Raw genomic sequence first — 20,638 nt, 5'->3', positions numbered from 1 at the left:
TTTCAGCAAGTTGCAACTTGAAATGCAGAAATAAGCACTTTTCCATAAACCAGCTCTAAATCATGTTTGATGCACTCTGGATGTCCAGCTTTTGCTGTGCTGTCTAGAGTTGAGATGAAATGAACGCCTTGGACAGTTTTCAGCAAGTTGCAAGATTGAAATTCACAAATAAGCACTTTTCCATAAACAAGCTCTAAATCATGTTTTGAATCACTCTGGATGTCCAATTTTTGCTGTGCTGTCTAGAGTTGAGATGAAATGAACGCCTTGGACAGTTTTCAGCAAGTTGCAAGATTGAAATGCAGAAATAAGCACTTTTCCATAAACAAGCTCTAAATCATGTTTTGATGCAGTCTGGATGTCCAGTTTTTGCTGTGCTGTCTAGAGTTGAGATGAAATGAACGCCTTGGACAGTTTTCAGCAAGTTGCAAGATTGAAATTCACAAATAAGCACTTTTCCATAAACAAGCTCTAAATCATGTTTTGATGCACTCTGGATGTCCAGCTTTTGCTGTGCTGTCTAGAGTTGAGATGAAATGAACGCCTTGGACAGTTTTCAGCAAGTTGCAAGATTGAAATTCACAAATAAGCACTTTTCCATAAACAAGCTCTAAATCATGTTTTGAATCACTCTGGATGTCCAATTTTTGCTGTGCTGTCGAGAGTTGAGATGAAATGAACGCCTTGGACAGTTTTCAGCAAGTTGCAAGATTGAAATTCACCTATAAGCACTTTTCCATAAAACAAGCTCTAAAATCATGTTTTTGATGCACTCTGGATGTCCAATTTTTGCTGTGCTGTCTAGTTGAGATGAAATAAACGCCGTGGACAGTTTTCAGCAAGTTGCAACATTGAAATGCAGAAATAAGCACTTTTCCATAAACCAGCTCTAAATCATGTTTGATGCACTCTGGATGTCCAGCTTTTGCTGTGCTGTCTAGAGTTGAGATGAAATGAACGCCTTGGACAGTTTTCAGCAAGTTGCAAGATTGAAATTCACAAATAAGCACTTTTCCATAAACAAGCTCTAAATCATGTTTTGAATCACTCTGGATGTCCAATTTTTGCTGTGCTGTCTAGAGTTGAGATGAAATGAACGCCGTGGACAGTTTTCAGCAAGTTGCAACATTGAAATGCAGAAATAAGCACTTTTCCATAAACAAGCTCTAAATCATGTTTGATGCACTCTGGATGTCCAATTTTTGCTGTGCTGTCTAGAGTTGAGATGAAATGAACGCCTTGGACAGTTTTCAGCAAGTTGCAAGATTGAAATTCACAAATAAGCACTTTTCCATAAACAAGCTCTAAATCATGTTTTGATGCACTCTGGATGTCCAGTTTTTGCTGTGCTGTCTAGAGTTGAGATGAAATGAACGCCTTGGACAGTTTTCAGCAAGTTGCAAGATTGAAATTCACAAATAAGCACTTTTCCATAAACAAGCTCTAAATCATGTTTTGATGCACTCTGGATGTCCAATTTTTGCTGTGCTGTCTAGAGTTGAGATGAAATGAACCCCTTGGACAGTTTTCAGCAAGTTGCAACATTGAAATGCAGAAATAAGCACTTTTCCATAAACAAGCTCTAAATCATGTTTGATGCACTCTGGATGTCCAGTTTTTGCTGTGCTGTCTAGAGTTGAGATGAAATGAACGCCTTGGACAGTTTTCAGCAAGTTGCAAGATTGAAATGCAGAAATAAGCACTTTTCCATAAACAAGCTCTAAATCATGTTTTGATGCACTCTGGATGTCCAATTTTTGCTGTGCTGTCTAGAGTTGAGATGAAATGAACGCCTTGGACAGTTTTCAGCAAGTTGCAAGATTGAAATTCACAAATAAGCACTTTTCCATAAACAAGCTCTAAATCATGTTTTGATGCACTCTGGATGTCCAGTTTTTGCTGTGCTGTCTAGAGTTGAGATGAAATGAACGCCTTGGACAGTTTTCAGCAAGTTGCAAGATTGAAATTCACAAATAAGCACTTTTCCATAAACAAGCTCTAAATCATGTTTTGATCACTCTGGATGTCCAATTTTTGCTGTGCTGTCTAGAGTTGAGATGAAATGAACGCCTTGGACAGTTTTCAGCAAGTTGCAACATTGAAATGCAGAAATAAGCACTTTTCCATAAACAAGCTCTAAATCATGTTTGATGCACTCTGGATGTCCAGTTTTTGCTGTGCTGTCTAGAGTTGAGATGAAATGAACGCCTTGGACAGTTTTCAGCAAGTTGCAAGATTGAAATGCAGAAATAAGCACTTTTCCATAAACAAGCTCTAAATCATGTTTTGATGCAGTCTGGATGTCCAGTTTTTGCTGTGCTGTCTAGAGTTGAGATGAAATGAACGCCTTGGACAGTTTTCAGCAAGTTGCAACATTGAAATGCAGAAATAAGCACTTTTCCATAAACCAGCTCTAAATCATGTTTGATGCACTCTGGATGTCCAGTTTTTGCTGTGCTGTCGAGAGTTGAGATGAAATGAACGCCTTGGACAGTTTTCAGCAAGTTGCAAGATTGAAATTCACAAATAAGCACTTTTCCATAAACAAGCTCTAAATCATGTTTTGAATCACTCTGGATGTCCAATTTTTGCTGTGCTGTCTAGAGTTGAGATGAAATGAACGCCTTGGACAGTTTTCAGCAAGTTGCAAGATTGAAATGCAGAAATAAGCACTTTTCCATAAACAAGCTCTAAATCATGTTTTGATGCAGTCTGGATGTCCAGTTTTTGCTGTGCTGTCTATTTGAGATGAAATGTTGAGATGAAATGAACGCCTTGGACAGTTTTCAGCAAGTTGCAAGATTGAAATTCACAAATAAGCACTTTTCCATAAACAAGCTCTAAATCATGTTTTGATGCACTCTGGATGTCCAATTTTTGCTGTGCTGTCTAGAGTTGAGATGAAATGAACGCCTTGGACAGTTTTCAGCAAGTTGCAAGATTGAAATGCAGAAATAAGCACTTTTCCATAAACAAGCTCTAAATCATGTTTTGATGCACTCTGGATGTCCAGTTTTTGCTGTGCTGTCTAGAGTTGAGATGAAATGAACGCCTTGGACAGTTTTCAGCAAGTTGCAAGATTGAAATTCACAAATAAGCACTTTTCCATAAACAAGCTCTAAATCATGTTTTGATGCACTCTGGATGTCCAGTTTTTGCTGTGCTGTCTAGAGTTGAGATGAAATGAACGCCTTGGACAGTTTTCAGCAAGTTGCAAGATTGAAATTCACAAATAAGCACTTTTCCATAAAACAAGCTCTAAAATCATGTTTTTGATGCACTCTGGATGTCCAATTTTGCTGTGCTGTCTAGTTGAGATGAAATAAACGCCGTGGACAGTTTTCAGCAAGTTGCAACATTGAAATGCAGAAATAAGCACTTTTCCATAAACGCTCTAAATCATGTTTGATGCACTCTGGATGTCCAGCTTTTGCTGTGCTGTCTAGAGTTGAGATGAAATGAACGCCTTGGACAGTTTTCAGCAAGTTGCAAGATTGAAATTCACAAATAAGCACTTTTCCATAAACAAGCTCTAAATCATGTTTTGAATCACTCTGGATGTCCAATTTTTGCTGTGCTGTCTAGAGTTGAGATGAAATGAACGCCGTGGACAGTTTTCAGCAAGTTGCAACATTGAAATGCAGAAATAAGCACTTTTCCATAAACAAGCTCTAAATTATGTTTGATGCACTCTGGATGTCCAATTTTTGCTGTGCTGTCTAGAGTTGAGATGAAATGAACGGCTTGGACAGTTTTCAGCAAGTTGCAAGATTGAAATGCAGAAATAAGCACTTTTCCATAAACAAGCTCTAAATCATGTTTTGATGTACTCTGGATGTCCAATTTTTGCTGTGCTGTCTAGAGTTGAGATGAAATGAACGCCGTGGACAGTTTTCAGCAAGTTGCAAGATTGAAATTCACAAATAAGCACTTTTCCATAAACAAGCTCTAAATCATGCTTTGATGCACTCTGGATGTCCAGTTTTTGCTGTGCTGTCTAGAGTTGAGATGAAATGAACGCCTTGGACAGTTTTCAGCAAGTTGCAAGATTGAAATTCACAAATAAGCACTTTTCCATAAACAAGCTCTAAATCATGTTTTTGATGCACTCTGGATGTCCAATTTTTGCTGTGCTGTCTAGTTGAGATGAAATGAACGCCTTGGACAGTTTTCAGCAAGTTGCAACATTGAAATGCAGAAATAAGCACTTTTCCATAAACAAGCTCTAAATCATGTTTGATGCACTCTGGATGTCCAGTTTTTGCTGTGCTGTCTAGAGTTGAGATGAAATGAACGCCTTGGACAGTTTTCAGCAAGTTGCAAGATTGAAATGCAGAAATAAGCACTTTTCCATAAACAAGCTCTAAATCATGTTTTGATGCACTCTGGATGTCCAGTTTTTGCTGTGCTGTCTAGAGTTGAGATGAAATGAACGCCTTGGACAGTTTTCAGCAAGTTGCAAGATTGAAATTCACAAATAAGCACTTTTCCATAAACAAGCTCTAAATCATGTTTTGATGCACTCTGGATGTCCAATTTTTGCTGTGCTGTCTAGAGTTGAGATGAAATGAACGCCTTGGACAGTTTTCAGCAAGTTGCAAGATTGAAATGCAGAAATAAGCACTTTTCCATAAACAAGCTCTAAATCATGTTTTGATGCACTCTGGATGTCCAGTTTTTGCTGTGCTGTCTAGAGTTGAGATGAAATGAACGCCTTGGACAGTTTTCAGCAAGTTGCAAGATTGAAATTCACAAATAAGCACTTTTCCATAAACAAGCTCTAAATCATGTTTTGATGCACTCTGGATGTCCAGTTTTTGCTGTGCTGTCTAGAGTTGAGATGAAATGAACGCCTTGGACAGTTTTCAGCAAGTTGCAAGATTGAAATTCACAAATAAGCACTTTTCCATAAACAAGCTCTAAATCATGTTTTTGATGCACTCTGGATGTCCAATTTTTGCTGTGCTGTCTAGTTGAGATGAAATAAACGCCGTGGACAGTTTTCAGCAAGTTGCAACATTGAAATGCAGAAATAAGCACTTTTCCATAAACAAGCTCTAAATCATGTTTGATGCACTCTGGATGTCCAGTTTTTGCTGTGCTGTCTAGAGTTGAGATGAAATGAACGCCTTGGACAGTTTTCAGCAAGTTGCAAGATTGAAATTCACAAATAAGCACTTTTCCATAAACAAGCTCTAAATCATGTTTTGATGCACTCTGGATGTCCAGTTTTTGCTGTGCTGTCTAGAGTTGAGATGAAATGAACGCCTTGGACAGTTTTCAGCAAGTTGCAAGATTGAAATTCACAAATAAGCACTTTTCCATAAACAAGCTCTAAATCATGTTTTGATGCACTCTGGATGTTTTTTGCTGTGCTGTCTAGATGTTTTTTGCTGAAATGATGAAATGAACGCCTTGGACAGTTTTCAGCAAGTTGCAAGATTGAAATTCACAAAATAAGCACTTTTCCATAAACAAGCTCTAAATCATGCTTTGATGCACTCTGGATGTCCAATTTTTGCTGTGCTGTCTAGAGTTGAGATGAAATGAACGCCTTGGACAGTTTTCAGCAAGTTGCAAGATTGAAATGCAGAAATAAGCACTTTTCCATAAACAAGCTCTAAATCATGTTTTGATGCACTCTGGATGTCCAATTTTTGCTGTGCTGTCTAGAGTTGAGATGAAATGAACGCCTTGGACAGTTTTCAGCAAGTTGCAAGATTGAAATTCACAAATAAGCACTTTTCCATAAACAAGCTCTAAATCATGTTTTGATGCACTCTGGATGTCCAGTTTTTGAGATGAAATGAACACAGTTTTCTGCAACATTGAAATGCAGAAATAAGCACTTTTCCATAAACAAGCTCTAAATCATGTTTTGATGCACTCTGGATGTCCAGCTTTTTGCTGTGCTGTCTAGAGTTGAGATGAAATGAACGCCTTGGACAGTTTTCAGCAAGTTGCAAGATTGAAATTCACAAATAAGCACTTTTCCATAAAACAAGCTCTAAAATCATGTTTTTGATGCACTCTGGATGTCCAATTTTGCTGTGCTGTCTAGTTGAGATGAAATAAACGCCGTGGACAGTTTTCAGCAAGTTGCAACATTGAAATGCAGAAATAAGCACTTTTCCATAAACCAGGTCTAAATCATGTTTGATGCACTCTGGATGTCCAGCTTTTGCTGTGCTGTCTAGAGTTGAGATGAAATGAACGCCTTGGACAGTTTTCAGCAAGTTGCAAGATTGAAATTCACAAATAAGCACTTTTCCATAAACAAGCTCTAAATCATGTTTTGAATCACTCTGGATGTCCAATTTTTGCTGTGCTGTCTAGAGTTGAGATGAAATGAACGCCGTGGACAGTTTTCAGCAAGTTGCAAGATTGAAATGCAGAAATAAGCACTTTTCCATAAACAAGCTCTAAAACATGTTTGATGCACTCTGGATGTCCAATTTTTGCTGTGCTGTCTAGTTGAGATGAAATGAACGCCGTGGACAGTTTTCAGCAAGTTGCAACAATTGAAATGCAGAAATAAGCACTTTTCCATAAACAAGCTCTAAATCATGTTTGATGCACTCTGGATGTCCAATTTTTGCTGTGCTGTCTAGTTGAGATGAAATGAACGCCTTGGACAGTTTTCAGCAAGTTGCAAGATTGAAATGCAGAAATAAGCACTTTTCCATAAACAAGCTCTAAATCATGTTTTGATGCACTCTGGATGTCCAATTTTTGCTGTGCTGTCTAGAGTTGAGATGAAATGAACGCCTTGGACAGTTTTCAGCAAGTTGCAAGATTGAAATGCAGAAATAAGCACTTTTCCATAAACAAGCTCTAAATCATGTTTGATGCACTCTGGATGTCCAATTTTTGCTGTGCTGTCTAGAGTTGAGATGAAATGAACGCCTTGGACAGTTTTCAGCAAGTTGCAAGATTGAAATTCACAAATAAGCACTTTTCCATAAACAAGCTCTAAATCATGTTTTGATGCACTCTGGATGTCCAATTTTTGCTGTGCTGTCTAGAGTTGAGATGAAATGAACGCCTTGGACAGTTTTCAGCAAGTTGCAAGATTGAAATTCACAAATAAGCACTTTTCCATAAACAAGCTCTAAATCATGTTTTGATGCACTCTGGATGTCCAATTTTTGCTGTGCTGTCTAGAGTTGAGATGAAATGAACGCCTTGGACAGTTTTCAGCAAGTTGCAAGATTGAAATTCACAAATAAGCACTTTCCATAAACAAGCTCTAAATCATGTTTTTGATGCACTCTGGATGTCCAATTTTTGCTGTGCTGTCTAGTTGAGATGAAATGAACGCCTTGGACAGTTTTCAGCAAGTTGCAAGATTGAAATTCAGAAATAAGCACTTTTCCATAAACAAGCTCTAAATCATGTTTTGATGCACTCTGGATGTCCAGCTTTTGCTGTGCTGTCTAGAGTTGAGATGAAATGAACGCCTTGGACAGTTTTCAGCAAGTTGCAAGATTGAAATTCACAAATAAGCACTTTTCCATAAACAAGCTCTAAATCATGTTTTGAATCACTCTGGATGTCCAATTTTTGCTGTGCTGTCTAGAGTTGAGATGAAATGAACGCCGTGGACAGTTTTCAGCAAGTTGCAACATTGAAATGCAGAAATAAGCACTTTTCCATAAACAAGCTCTAAAATCATGTTTTTGATGCACTCTGGATGTCCAATTTTTGCTGTGCTGTCTAGTTGAGATGAAATGAACGCCTTGGACAGTTTTCAGCAAGTTGCAAGATTGAAATTCACAAATAAGCACTTTTCCATAAAACAAGCTCTAAAATCATGTTTTTGATGCACTCTGGATGTCCAATTTTTGGTGTGCTGTCTAGAGTTGAGATGAAATGAACGCCGTGGACAGTTTTCAGCAAGTTGCAAGATTGAAATTCACAAATAAGCACTTTTCCATAAACAAGCTCTAAATCATGTTTGATGCACTCTGGATGTCCAGTTTTTGCTGTGCTGTCTAGAGTTGAGATGAAATGAACGCCTTGGACAGTTTTCAGCAAGTTGCAAGATTGAAATTCACAAATAAGCACTTTTCCATAAAACAAGCTCTAAAATCATGTTTTTGATGCACTCTGGATGTCCAATTTGTGCTGTGCTGTCTAGTTGAGATGAAATAAACGCCGTGGACAGTTTTCAGCAAGTTGCAACATTGAAATGCAGAAATAAGCACTTTTCCATAAACCAGCTCTAAATCATGTTTGATGCACTCTGGATGTCCAGCTTTTGCTGTGCTGTCTAGAGTTGAGATGAAATGAACGCCTTGGACAGTTTTCAGCAAGTTGCAAGATTGAAATTCACAAATAAGCACTTTTCCATAAACAAGCTCTAAATCATGTTTTGAATCACTCTGGATGTCCAATTTTTGCTGTGCTGTCTAGAGTTGAGATGAAATGAACGCCTTGGACAGTTTTCAGCAAGTTGCAACATTGAAATGCAGAAATAAGCACTTTTCCATAAACAGCTCTAAATCATGTTTTGATGCACTCTGGATGTCCAATTTTTGCTGTGCTGTCTAGTTGAGATGAAATAAACGCCGTGGACAGTTTTCAGCAAGTTGCAACATTGAAATGCAAAGCACTTTTCCATAAACAAGCTCTAAATCATGTTTGATGCACTCTGGATGTCCAGTTTTTGCTGTGCTGTCTAGAGTTGAGATGAAATGAACGCCTTGGACAGTTTTCAGCAAGTTGCAGATTGAAATTCACAAATAAGCACTTTTCCATAAACAAGCTCTAAATCATGTTTTGATGCACTCTGGATGTCCAATTTTTGCTGTGCTGTCTAGAGTTGAGATGAAATGAACGCCTTGGACAGTTTTCAGCAAGTTGCAAGATTGAAATGCAGAAATAAGCACTTTTCCATAAACAAGCTCTAAATCATGTTTTGATGCACTCTGGATGTCCAGTTTTTGCTGTGCTGTCTAGAGTTGAGATGAAATGAACGCCTTGGACAGTTTTCAGCAAGTTGCAAGATTGAAATTCACAAATAAGCACTTTTCCATAAACAAGCTCTAAATCATGTTTTGATGCACTCTGGATGTCCAATTTTTGCTGTGCTGTCTAGTTGAGATGAAATGAACACCTTGGACAGTTTTCAGCAAGTTGCAAGATTGAAATTCACAAATAAGCACTTTTCCATAAACAAGCTCTAAATCATGTTTTGATGCAGTCTGGATGTCCAGTTTTTGTGTGCTGTCTAGAGTTGAGATGAAATGAACACCTTGGACAGTTTTCAGCAAGTTGCAAGATTGAAATGCAGAAATAAGCACTTTTCCATAAACAAGCTCTAAATCATGTTTTGAATCACTCTGGATGTCCAATTTTTGCTGTGCTGTCTAGAGTTGAGATGAAATGAACGCCTTGGACAGTTTTCAGCAAGTTGCAAGATTGAAATGCAGAAATAAGCACTTTTCCATAAACAAGCTCTAAATCATGTTTTGATGCAGTCTGGATGTCCAGTTTTTGCTGTGCTGTCTAGAGTTGAGATGAAATGAACGCCTTGGACAGTTTTCAGCAAGTTGCAAGATTGAAATTCACAAATAAGCACTTTTCCATAAAACAAGCTCTAAAATCATGTTTTTGATGCACTCTGGATGTCCAATTTGTGCTGTGCTGTCTAGTTGAGATGAAATAAACGCCGTGGACAGTTTTCAGCAAGTTGCAACATTGAAATGCAGAAATAAGCACTTTTCCATAAACCAGCTCTAAATCATGTTTGATGCACTCTGGATGTCCAGCTTTTGCTGTGCTGTCTAGAGTTGAGATGAAATGAACGCCTTGGACAGTTTTCAGCAAGTTGCAAGATTGAAATGCAGAAATAAGCACTTTTCCATAAACAAGCTCTAAATCATGTTTTGATGCACTCTGGATGTCCAATTTTTGCTGTGCTGTCTAGTTGAGATGAAATGACAGTTTTCATGCAAATTGAAATGCAGAAATAAGCACTTTTCCATAAACAAGCTCTAAATCATGTTTGATGCACTCTGGATGTCCAGTTTTTGCTGTGCTGTCTAAGTTGAGATGAAATGATTGAAGTTTTCATTGCAAGATTGAAATGCAAAATAAGCACTTTTCCATAAACAAGCTCTAAATCATGTTTTGATGCACTCTGGATGTCCAATTTTTGCTGTGCTGTCTAGAGTTGAGATGAAATGAACGCCGTGGACAGTTTTCAGCAAGTTGCAAGATTGAAATTCACAAATAAGCACTTTTCCATAAACAAGCTCTAAATCATGCTTTGATGCACTCTGGATGTCCAATTTTTGCTGTGCTGTCTAGAGTTGAGATGAAATGAACGCCGTGGACAGTTTTCAGCAAGTTGCAAGATTGAAATGCAGAAATAAGCACTTTTCCATAAACAAGCTCTAAATCATGTTTTGATGCACTCTGGATGTCCAATTTTTGCTGTGCTGTCTAGAGTTGAGATGAAATGAACGCCTTGGACAGTTTTCAGCAAGTTGCAAGATTGAAATGCAGAAATAAGCACTTTTCCATAAACAAGCTCTAAATCATGTTTTGATGCAGTCTGGATGTCCAGTTTTTGCTGTGCTGTCTAGAGTTGAGATGAAATGAACGCCTTGGACAGTTTTCAGCAAGTTGCAAGATTGAAATTCACAAATAAGCACTTTTCCATAAACAAGCTCTAAATCATGTTTGATGCACTCTGGATGTCCAATTTTTGCTGTGCTGCCTATTTGAGATGAAATTAACTTTGTAGACAGTTTTCAGCAAGTTGCAACATGGAAATACAGAAATAAGCACTTTTCCATAAACAAGCTCTAAATCATGTTTGATGCACTCTGGATGTCCAGTTTTTGCTGTGCTGTCTAGAGTTGAGATGAAATGAACGCCTTGGACAGTTTTCAGCAAGTTGCAAGATTGAAATGCAGAAATAAGCACTTTTCCATAAACAAGCTCTAAATCATGTTTTGATGCACTCTGGATGTCCAGTTTTTGCTGTGCTGTCTAGAGTTGAGATGAAATGAACGCCGTGGACAGTTTTCAGCAAGTTGCAAGATTGAAATTCACAAATAAGCACTTTTCCATAAACAAGCTCTAAATCATGTTTTGATGCACTCTGGATGTCCAATTTTTGCTGTGCTGTCTAGAGTTGAGATGAAATGAACGCCGTGGACAGTTTTCAGCAAGTTGCAACAATTGAAATGCAGAAATAAGCACTTTTCCATAAACAAGCTCTAAAACATGTTTGATGCACTCTGGATGTCCAATTTTTGCTGTGCTGTCTAGAGTTGAGATGAAATGAACGCCTTGGACAGTTTTCAGCAAGTTGCAAGATTGAAATGCAGAAATTAGCACTTTTCCATAAACAAGCTCTAAATCATGTTTGATGCACTCTGGATGTCCAGTTTTTGCTGTGCTGTCTAGAGTTGAGATGAAATGAACGCCTTGGACAGTTTTCAGCAAGTTGCAAGATTGAAATTCACAAATAAGCACTTTTCCATAAACAAGCTCTAAATCATGTTTTGAATCACTCTGGATGTCCAATTTTTGCTGTGCTGTCTAGAGTTGAGATGAAATGAACGCCGTGGACAGTTTTCAGCAAGTTGCAACATTGAAATGCAGAAATAAGCACTTTTCCATAAACCAGCTCTAAATCATGTTTGATGCACTCTGGATGTCCAATTTTTGCTTGCTGTCTAGTTGAGATGAAATAAACGCCGTGGACAGTTTTCAGCAAGTTGCAACATTGAAATGCAGAAATAAGCACTTTTCCATAAACAAGCTCTAAATCATGTTTGATGCACTCTGGATGTCCAGTTTTTGCTGTGCTGTCTAGAGTTGAGATGAAATGAACGCCTTGGACAGTTTTCAGCAAGTTGCAAGATTGAAATGCAGAAATAAGCACTTTTCCATAAACAAGCTCTAAATCATGTTTTGATGCACTCTGGATGTCCAATTTTTGCTGTGCTGTCTAGAGTTGAGATGAAATGAACGCCTTGGACAGTTTTCAGCAAGTTGCAAGATTGAAATGCAGAAATAAGCACTTTTCCATAAACAAGCTCTAAATCATGTTTTGATGCACTCTGGATGTCCAGTTTTTGCTGTGCTGTCTAGAGTTGAGATGAAATGAACGCCTTGGACAGTTTTCAGCAAGTTGCAAGATTGAAATTCACAAATAAGCACTTTTCCATAAACAAGCTCTAAATCATGTTTTTGATGCACTCTGGATGTCCAATTTTTGCTGTGCTGTCTAGTTGAGATGAAATGAACGCCTTGGACAGTTTTCAGCAAGTTGCAAGATTGAAATTCACAAATAAGCACTTTTCCATAAACAAGCTCTAAATCATGTTTTGATGCACTCTGGATGTCCAGTTTTTGCTGTGCTGTCTAGAGTTGAGATGAAATGAACGCCTTGGACAGTTTTCAGCAAGTTGCAAGATTGAAATTCACAAATAAGCACTTTTCCATAAACAAGCTCTAAATCATGTTTTGAATGCACTCTGGATGTCCAATTTTTGCTGTGCTGTCTAGAGTTGAGATGAAATGAACGCCGTGGACAGTTTTCAGCAAGTTGCAACATTGAAATGCAGAAATAAGCACTTTTCCATAAACAAGCTCTAAATCATGTTTGATGCACTCTGGATGTCCAGTTTTTGCTGTGCTGTCTAGAGTTGAGATGAAATGAACGCCGTGGACAGTTTTCAGCAAGTTGCAAGATTGAAATGCAGAAATAAGCACTTTTCCATAAACAAGCTCTAAATCATGTTTTGATGCACTCTGGATGTCCAATTTTTGCTGTGCTGTCTAGAGTTGAGATGAAATGAACGCCTTGGACAGTTTTCAGCAAGTTGCAAGATTGAAATGCAGAAATAAGCACTTTTCCATAAACAAGCTCTAAATCATGTTTGATGCACTCTGGATGTCCAGTTTTTGCTGTGCTGTCTAGAGTTGAGATGAAATGAACGCCTTGGACAGTTTTCAGCAAGTTGCAAGATTGAAATTCACAAATAAGCACTTTTCCATAAACAAGCTCTAAATCATGTTTTGATGCACTCTGGATGTCCAATTTTTGCTGTGCTGTCTAGTTGAGATGAAATGAACGCCTTGGACAGTTTTCAGCAAGTTGCAAGATTGAAATTCACAAATAAGCACTTTTCCATAAACAAGCTCTAAATCATGTTTTGATGCACTCTGGATGTCCAGTTTTTGCTGTGCTGTCTAGAGTTGAGATGAAATGAACGCCTTGGACAGTTTTCAGCAAGTTGCAAGATTGAAATTCACAAATAAGCACTTTTCCATAAACAAGCTCTAAATCATGTTTTGATGCACTCTGGATGTCCAGTTTTTGCTGTGCTGTCTAGAGTTGAGATGAAATGAACGCCGTGGACAGTTTTCAGCAAGTTGCAAGATTGAAATGCAGAAATAAGCACTTTTCCATAAACAAGCTCTAAATCATGTTTTGATGCACTCTGGATGTCCAATTTTTGCTGTGCTGTCTAGAGTTGAGATGAAATGAACGCCTTGGACAGTTTTCAGCAAGTTGCAAGATTGAAATGCAGAAATAAGCACTTTTCCATAAACAAGCTCTAAATCATGTTTGATGCACTCTGGATGTCCAATTTTTGCTGTGCTGTCTAGTTGAGATGAAATGAACGGCTTGGACAGTTTTCAGCAAGTTGCAAGATTGAAATGCAGAAATAAGCACTTTTCCATAAACAAGCTCTAAATCATGTTTTGATGCACTCTGGATGTCCAATTTTTGCTGTGCTGTCTAGAGTTGAGATGAAATGAACGCCTTGGACAGTTTTCAGCAAGTTGCAAGATTGAAATGCAGAAATAAGCACTTTTCCATAAACAAGCTCTAAATCATGTTTGATGCACTCTGGATGTCCAATTTTTGCTGTGCTGTCTAGAGTTGAGATGAAATGAACGCCTTGGACAGTTTTCAGCAAGTTGCAAGATTGAAATTCACAAATAAGCACTTTTCCAAAAACAAGCTCTAAAGTCATGTTTTTGATGCACTCTGGATGTCCAATTTTTGCTGTGCTGTCTAGTTGAGATGAAATGAACGCCTTGGACAGTTTTCAGCAAGTTGCAAGATTGAAATTCACAAATAAGCACTTTTCCATAAACAAGCTCTAAATCATGTTTTGATGCACTCTGGATGTCCAGTTTTTGCTGTGCTGTCTAGAGTTGAGATGAAATGAACGCCTTGGACAGTTTTCAGCAAGTTGCAAGATTGAAATTCACAAATAAGCACTTTTCCATAAACAAGCTCTAAATCATGTTTTGAATCACTCTGGATGTCCAATTTGTGCTGTGCTGTCTAGAGTTGAGACGAACTGAACACTGTAGATAGTTTTCAGCAAGTTGCAACTTTGAAATACAGAAATAAAGCACTTTTCCATAAACAAGCTCTAAATCATGTTTGTTGCACTCTGGATGTCCAATTTTTGCTGTGCTGTCTATTTGAGATGAACTGAACGCCTTGGACAGTTTTCATTGCAAATTGAAATTCACAAATAAGCACTTTTCCATAAACAAGCTCTAAATCATGTTTTGATGCAGTCTGGATGTCAGTTTTTGCTGTGCTGTCTAGAGTTGAGATGAAATGAACGCCTTGGACAGTTTTCAGCAAGTTGCAAGATTGAAATTCACAAATAAGCACTTTTCCATAAACAAGCTCTAAATCATGTTTTGAATCACTCTGGATGTCCAATTTTTGCTGTGCTGTCTAGAGTTGAGATGAAATGAACGCCGTGGACAGTTTTCAGCAAGTTGCAACATTGAAATGCAGAAATAAGCACTTTTCCATAAACAAGCTCTAAATCATGTTTGATGCACTCTGGATGTCCAGTTTTTGCTGTGCTGTCTAGAGTTGAGATGAAATGAACGCCTTGGACAGTTTTCAGCAAGTTGCAAGATTGAAATTCACAAATAAGCACTTTTCCATAAACAAGCTCTAAATCATGTTTTGATGCACTCTGGATGTCCAATTTTTGCTGTGCTGTCTAGTTGAGATGAAATGAACGCCTTGGACAGTTTTCAGCAAGTTGCAAGATTGAAATTCACAAATAAGCACTTTTCCATAAACAAGCTCTAAATCATGTTTTGATGCACTCTGGATGTCCAGTTTTTGCTGTGCTGTCTAGAGTTGAGATGAAATGAACGCCTTGGACAGTTTTCAGCAAGTTGCAAGATTGAAATTCACAAATAAGCACTTTTCCATAAACAAGCTCTAAATCATGTTTTTGATGCACTCTGGATGTCCAATTTTTGCTGTGCTGTCTAGTTGAGATGAAATAAACGCCGTGGACAGTTTTCAGCAAGTTGCAACATTGAAATGCAGAAATAAGCACTTTTCCATAAACAAGCTCTAAATCATGTTTGATGCACTCTGGATGTCCAGTTTTTGCTGTGCTGTCTAGAGTTGAGATGAAATGAACGCCTTGGACAGTTTTCAGCAAGTTGCAAGATTGAAATTCACAAATAAGCACTTTTCCATAAACAAGCTCTAAATCATGTTTTGATGCTCTGGATGTCCAGTTTTTGCTGTGCTGTCTAGAGTTGAGATGAAATGAACGCCTTGGACAGTTTTCAGCAAGTTGCAAGATTGAAATGCAGAAATAAGCACTTTTCCATAAACAAGCTCTAAATCATGTTTTGATGCACTCTGGATGTCCAGTTTTTGCTGTGCTGTCTAGAGTTGAGATGAAATGAACGCCTTGGACAGTTTTCAGCAAGTTGCAAGATTGAAATTCACAAATAAGCACTTTTCCATAAACAAGCTCTAAATCATGTTTTGATGCACTCTGGATGTCCAGTTTTTGCTGTGCTGTCTAGAGTTGAGATGAAATGAACGCCTTGGACAGTTTTCAGCAAGTTGCAAGATTGAAATTCACAAATAAGCACTTTTCCATAAACAAGCTCTAAATCATGTTTTGATGCACTCTGGATGTCCAATTTTTGCTGTGCTGTCTAGTTGAGATGAAATGAACGCCTTGGACAGTTTTCAGCAAGTTGCAAGATTGAAATTCACAAATAAGCACTTTTCCATAAACAAGCTCTAAATCATGTTTTGATGCAGTCTGGATGTCCAGTTTTTGCTGTGCTGTCTAGAGTTGAGATGAAATGAACGCCTTGGACAGTTTTCAGCAATTTGCAAGATTGAAAATTCACAAATACACTTTTCCATAAACAAGCTCTAAATCATGTTTGATGCACTCTGGATGTCCAGTTTTTGCTGTGCTGTCTAGTTGAGATGAAATGAACGCCTTGGACAGTTTTCAGCAAGTTGCAACATTGAAATGCAGAAATAAGCACTTTTCCATAAACAAGCTCTAAATCATGTTTGATGCACTCTGGATGTCCAGTTTTTGCTGTGCTGTCTAGAGTTGAGATGAAATGAACGCCTTGGACAGTTTTCAGCAAGTTGCAAGATTGAAATTCACAAATAAGCACTTTTCCATAAAACAAGCTCTAAAATCATGTTTTTGATGCACTCTGGATGTCCAATTTGTGCTGTGCTGTCTAGTTGAGATGAAATAAACGCCGTGGACAGTTTTCAGCAAGTTGCAACATTGAAATGCAGAAATAAGCACTTTTCCATAAACCAGGTCTAAATCATGTTTGATGCACTCTGGATGTCCAGCTTTTGCTGTGCTGTCTAGAGTTGAGATGAAATGAACGCCTTGGACAGTTTTCAGCAAGTTGCAAGATTGAAATTCACAAATAAGCACTTTTCCATAAACAAGCTCTAAATCATGTTTTGAATCACTCTGGATGTCCAATTTTTGCTGTGCTGTCTAGAGTTGAGATGAAATGAACGCCGTGGACAGTTTTCAGCAAGTTGCAACATTGAAATGCAGAAATAAGCACTTTTCCATAAACAAGCTCTAAAACATGTTTGATGCACTCTGGATGTCCAATTTTTGCTGTGCTGTCTAGTTGAGATGAAATGAACGGCTTGGACAGTTTTCAGCAAGTTGCAAGATTGAAATGCAGAAATAAGCACTTTTCCATAAACAAGCTCTAAATCATGTTTTGATGCACTCTGGATGTCCAATTTTTGCTGTGCTGTCTAGTTGAGATGAAATGAACGGCTTGGACAGTTTTCAGCAAGTTGCAAGATTGAAATTCACAAATAAGCACTTTTCCATAAACAAGCTCTAAATCATGTTTTGATGCAGTCTGGATGTCCAGTTTTTGCTGTGCTGTCTAGAGTTGAGATGAAATGAACGCCTTGGACAGTTTTCAGCAAGTTGCAAGATTGAAATTCACAAATAAGCACTTTTCCATAAACAAGCTCTAAATCATGTTTTGATGCACTCTGGATGTCCAATTTTTGCTGTGCTGTCTAGAGTTGAGATGAAATGAACGCCTTGGACAGTTTTCAGCAAGTTGCAAGATTGAAATTCACAAATAAGCACTTTTCCATAAACAAGCTCTAAATCATGTTTTGATGCACTCTGGATGTCCAGTTTTTGCTGTGCTGTCTAGAGTTGAGATGAAATGAACGCCTTGGACAGTTTTCAGCAAGTTGCAAGATTGAAATTCACAAATAAGCACTTTTCCATAAAACAAGCTCTAAAATCATGTTTTTGATGCACTCTGGATGTCCAATTTTGCTGTGCTGTCTAGTTGAGATGAAATAAACGCCGTGGACAGTTTTCAGCAAGTTGCAACATTGAAATGCAGAAATAAGCACTTTTCCATAAACCAGGTCTAAATCATGTTTGATGCACTCTGGATGTCCAGCTTTTGCTGTGCTGTCTAGAGTTGAGATGAAATGAACGCCTTGGACAGTTTTCAGCAAGTTGCAAGATTGAAATTCACAAATAAGCACTTTTCCATAAACAAGCTCTAAATCATGTTTTGAATCACTCTGGATGTCCAATTTTTGCTGTGCTGTCTAGAGTTGAGATGAAATGAACGCCGTGGACAGTTTTCAGCAAGTTGCAACATTGAAATGCAGAAATAAGCACTTTTCCATAAACAAGCTCTAAATCATGTTTGTTGCACTCTGGATGTCCAATTTTTGCTGTGCTGTCTAGTTGAGATGAAATGAACGCCTTGGACAGTTTTCAGCAAGTTGCAAGATTGAAATTCACAAATAAGCACTTTTCCAAAAACAAGCTCTAAAATCATGTTTTTGATGCACTCTGGATGTCCAATTTTTGCTGTGCTGTCTAGTTGAGATGAAATGAACGCCTTGGACAGTTTTCAGCAAGTTGCAAGATTGAAATTCACAAATAAGCACTTTTCCATAAACAAGCTCTAAATCATGTTTTGAATCACTCTGGATGTCCAATTTTTGCTGTGCTGTCTAGAGTTGAGATGAAATGAACGCCTTGGACAGTTTTCAGCAAGTTGCAAGATTGAAATGCAGAAATAAGCACTTTTCCATAAACAAGCTCTAAATCATGTTTTGATGCACTCTGGATGTCCAGTTTTTGCTGTGCTGTCTAGAGTTGAGATGAAATGAACGCCTTGGACAGTTTTCAGCAAGTTGCAAGATTGAAATTCACAAATAAGCACTTTTCCATAAACAAGCTCTAAATCATGTTTTTGATGCACTCTGGATGTCCAATTTTTGCTGTGCTGTCTAGTTGAGATGAAATGAACGCCTTGGACAGTTTTCAGCAAGTTGCAAGATTGAAATTCACAAATAAGCACTTTTCCATAAACAAGCTCTAAATCATGTTTTGAATCACTCTGGATGTCCAATTTTTGCTGTGCTGTCTAGAGTTGAGATGAAATGAACGCCGTGGACAGTTTTCAGCAAGTTGCAACATTGAAATGCAGAAATAAGCACTTTTCCATAAACAAGCTCTAAATCATGTTTTGATGCAGTCTGGATGTCCAGTTTTTGCTGTGCTGTCTAGAGTTGAGATGAAATGAACGCCTTGGACAGTTTTCAGCAAGTTGCAAGATTGAAATTCACAAATAAGCACTTTTCCATAAACAAGCTCTAAATCATGTTTTTGATGCACTCTGGATGTCCAATTTTTGCTGTGCTGTCTAGTTGAGATGAAATAAACGCCGTGGACAGTTTTCAGCAAGTTGCAACATTGAAATGCAGAAATAAGCACTTTTCCATAAACAAGCTCTAAATCATGTTTGATGCACTCTGGATGTCCAGTTTTTGCTGTGCTGTCTGCTGTCTAGTTGAGATGAAATGAACGCCTTGGACAGTTTTCAGCAAGTTGCAAGATTGAAATTCAGAAATAAGCACTTTTCCATAAACAAGCTCTAAATCATGTTTTGATGCACTCTGGATGTCCAGTTTTTGCTGTGCTGTCTAGAGTTGAGATGAAATGAACGCCTTGGACAGTTTTCAGCAAGTTGCAAGATTGAAATTCACAAATAAGCACTTTTCCATAAACAAGCTCTAAATCATGTTTTGAATCACTCTGGATGTCCAATTTTTGCTGTGCTGTCTAGAGTTGAGATGAATTGAACGCCGTGGACAGTTTTCAGCAAGTTGCAACATTGAAATGCAGAAATAAGCACTTTTCCATAAACAAGCTCTAAATCATGTTTGATGCACTCTGGATGTCCAGTTTTTGCTGTGCTGTCTAGAGTTGAGATGAAATGAACGCCTTGGACAGTTTTCAGCAAGTTGCAAGATTGAAATTCACAAATAAGCACTTTTCCATAAACAAGCTCTAAATCATGCTTTGATGCACTCTGGATGTCCAATTTTTGCTGTGCTGTCTAGAGTTGAGATGAAATGAACGCCTTGGACAGTTTTCAGCAAGTTGCAAGATTGAAATGCAGAAATAAGCACTTTTCCATAAACAAGCTCTAAATCATGTTTTGATGCACTCTGGATGTCCAGTTTTTGCTGTGCTGTCTAGAGTTGAGATGAAATGAACGCCTTGGACAGTTTTCAGCAAGTTGCAAGATTGAAATTCACAAATAAGCACTTTTCCATAAACAAGCTCTAAATCATGTTTTGATGCACTCTGGATGTCCAGTTTTTGCTGTGCTGTCTAGAGTTGAGATGAAATGAACGCCTTGGACAGTTTTCAGCAAGTTGCAAGATTGAAATTCACAAATAAGCACTTTTCCATAAACAAGCTCTAAATCATGTTTTTGATGCACTCTGGATGTCCAATTTTTGCTGTGCTGTCTAGTTGAGATGAAATGAACGCCTTGGACAGTTTTCAGCAAGTTGCAAGATTGAAATTCACAAATAAGCACTTTTCCATAAACAAGCTCTAAATCATGTTTTGATGCAGTCTGGATGTCCAGTTTTTGCTGTGCTGTCTAGAGTTGAGATGAAATGAACGCCTTGGACAGTTTTCAGCAAGTTGCAAGATTGAAATTCACAAATAAGCACTTTTCCATAAACAAGCTCTAAATCATGTTTTGATGCACTCTGGATGTCCAGTTTTTGCTGTGCTGTCTAGTTGAGATGAAATGAACGCCTTGGACAGTTTTCAGCAAGTTGCAACATTGAAATGCAGAAATAAGCACTTTTCCATAAACCAGCTAAATCATGTTTGATGCACTCTGGATGTCCAGCTTTTTGCTGTGCTGTCTAGAGTTGAGATGAAATGAACGCCTTGGACAGTTTTCAGCAAGTTGCAAGATTGAAATTCACAAATAAGCACTTTTCCATAAAACAAGCTCTAAA

This window comes from Oncorhynchus tshawytscha, linkage group LG15, assembly GCF_018296145.1.
Source record: "Oncorhynchus tshawytscha isolate Ot180627B linkage group LG15, Otsh_v2.0, whole genome shotgun sequence".
Classification (NCBI taxonomy): Eukaryota; Metazoa; Chordata; class Actinopteri; order Salmoniformes; family Salmonidae; genus Oncorhynchus; species Oncorhynchus tshawytscha.
This window is presented reverse-complemented; position numbering follows the sequence as displayed.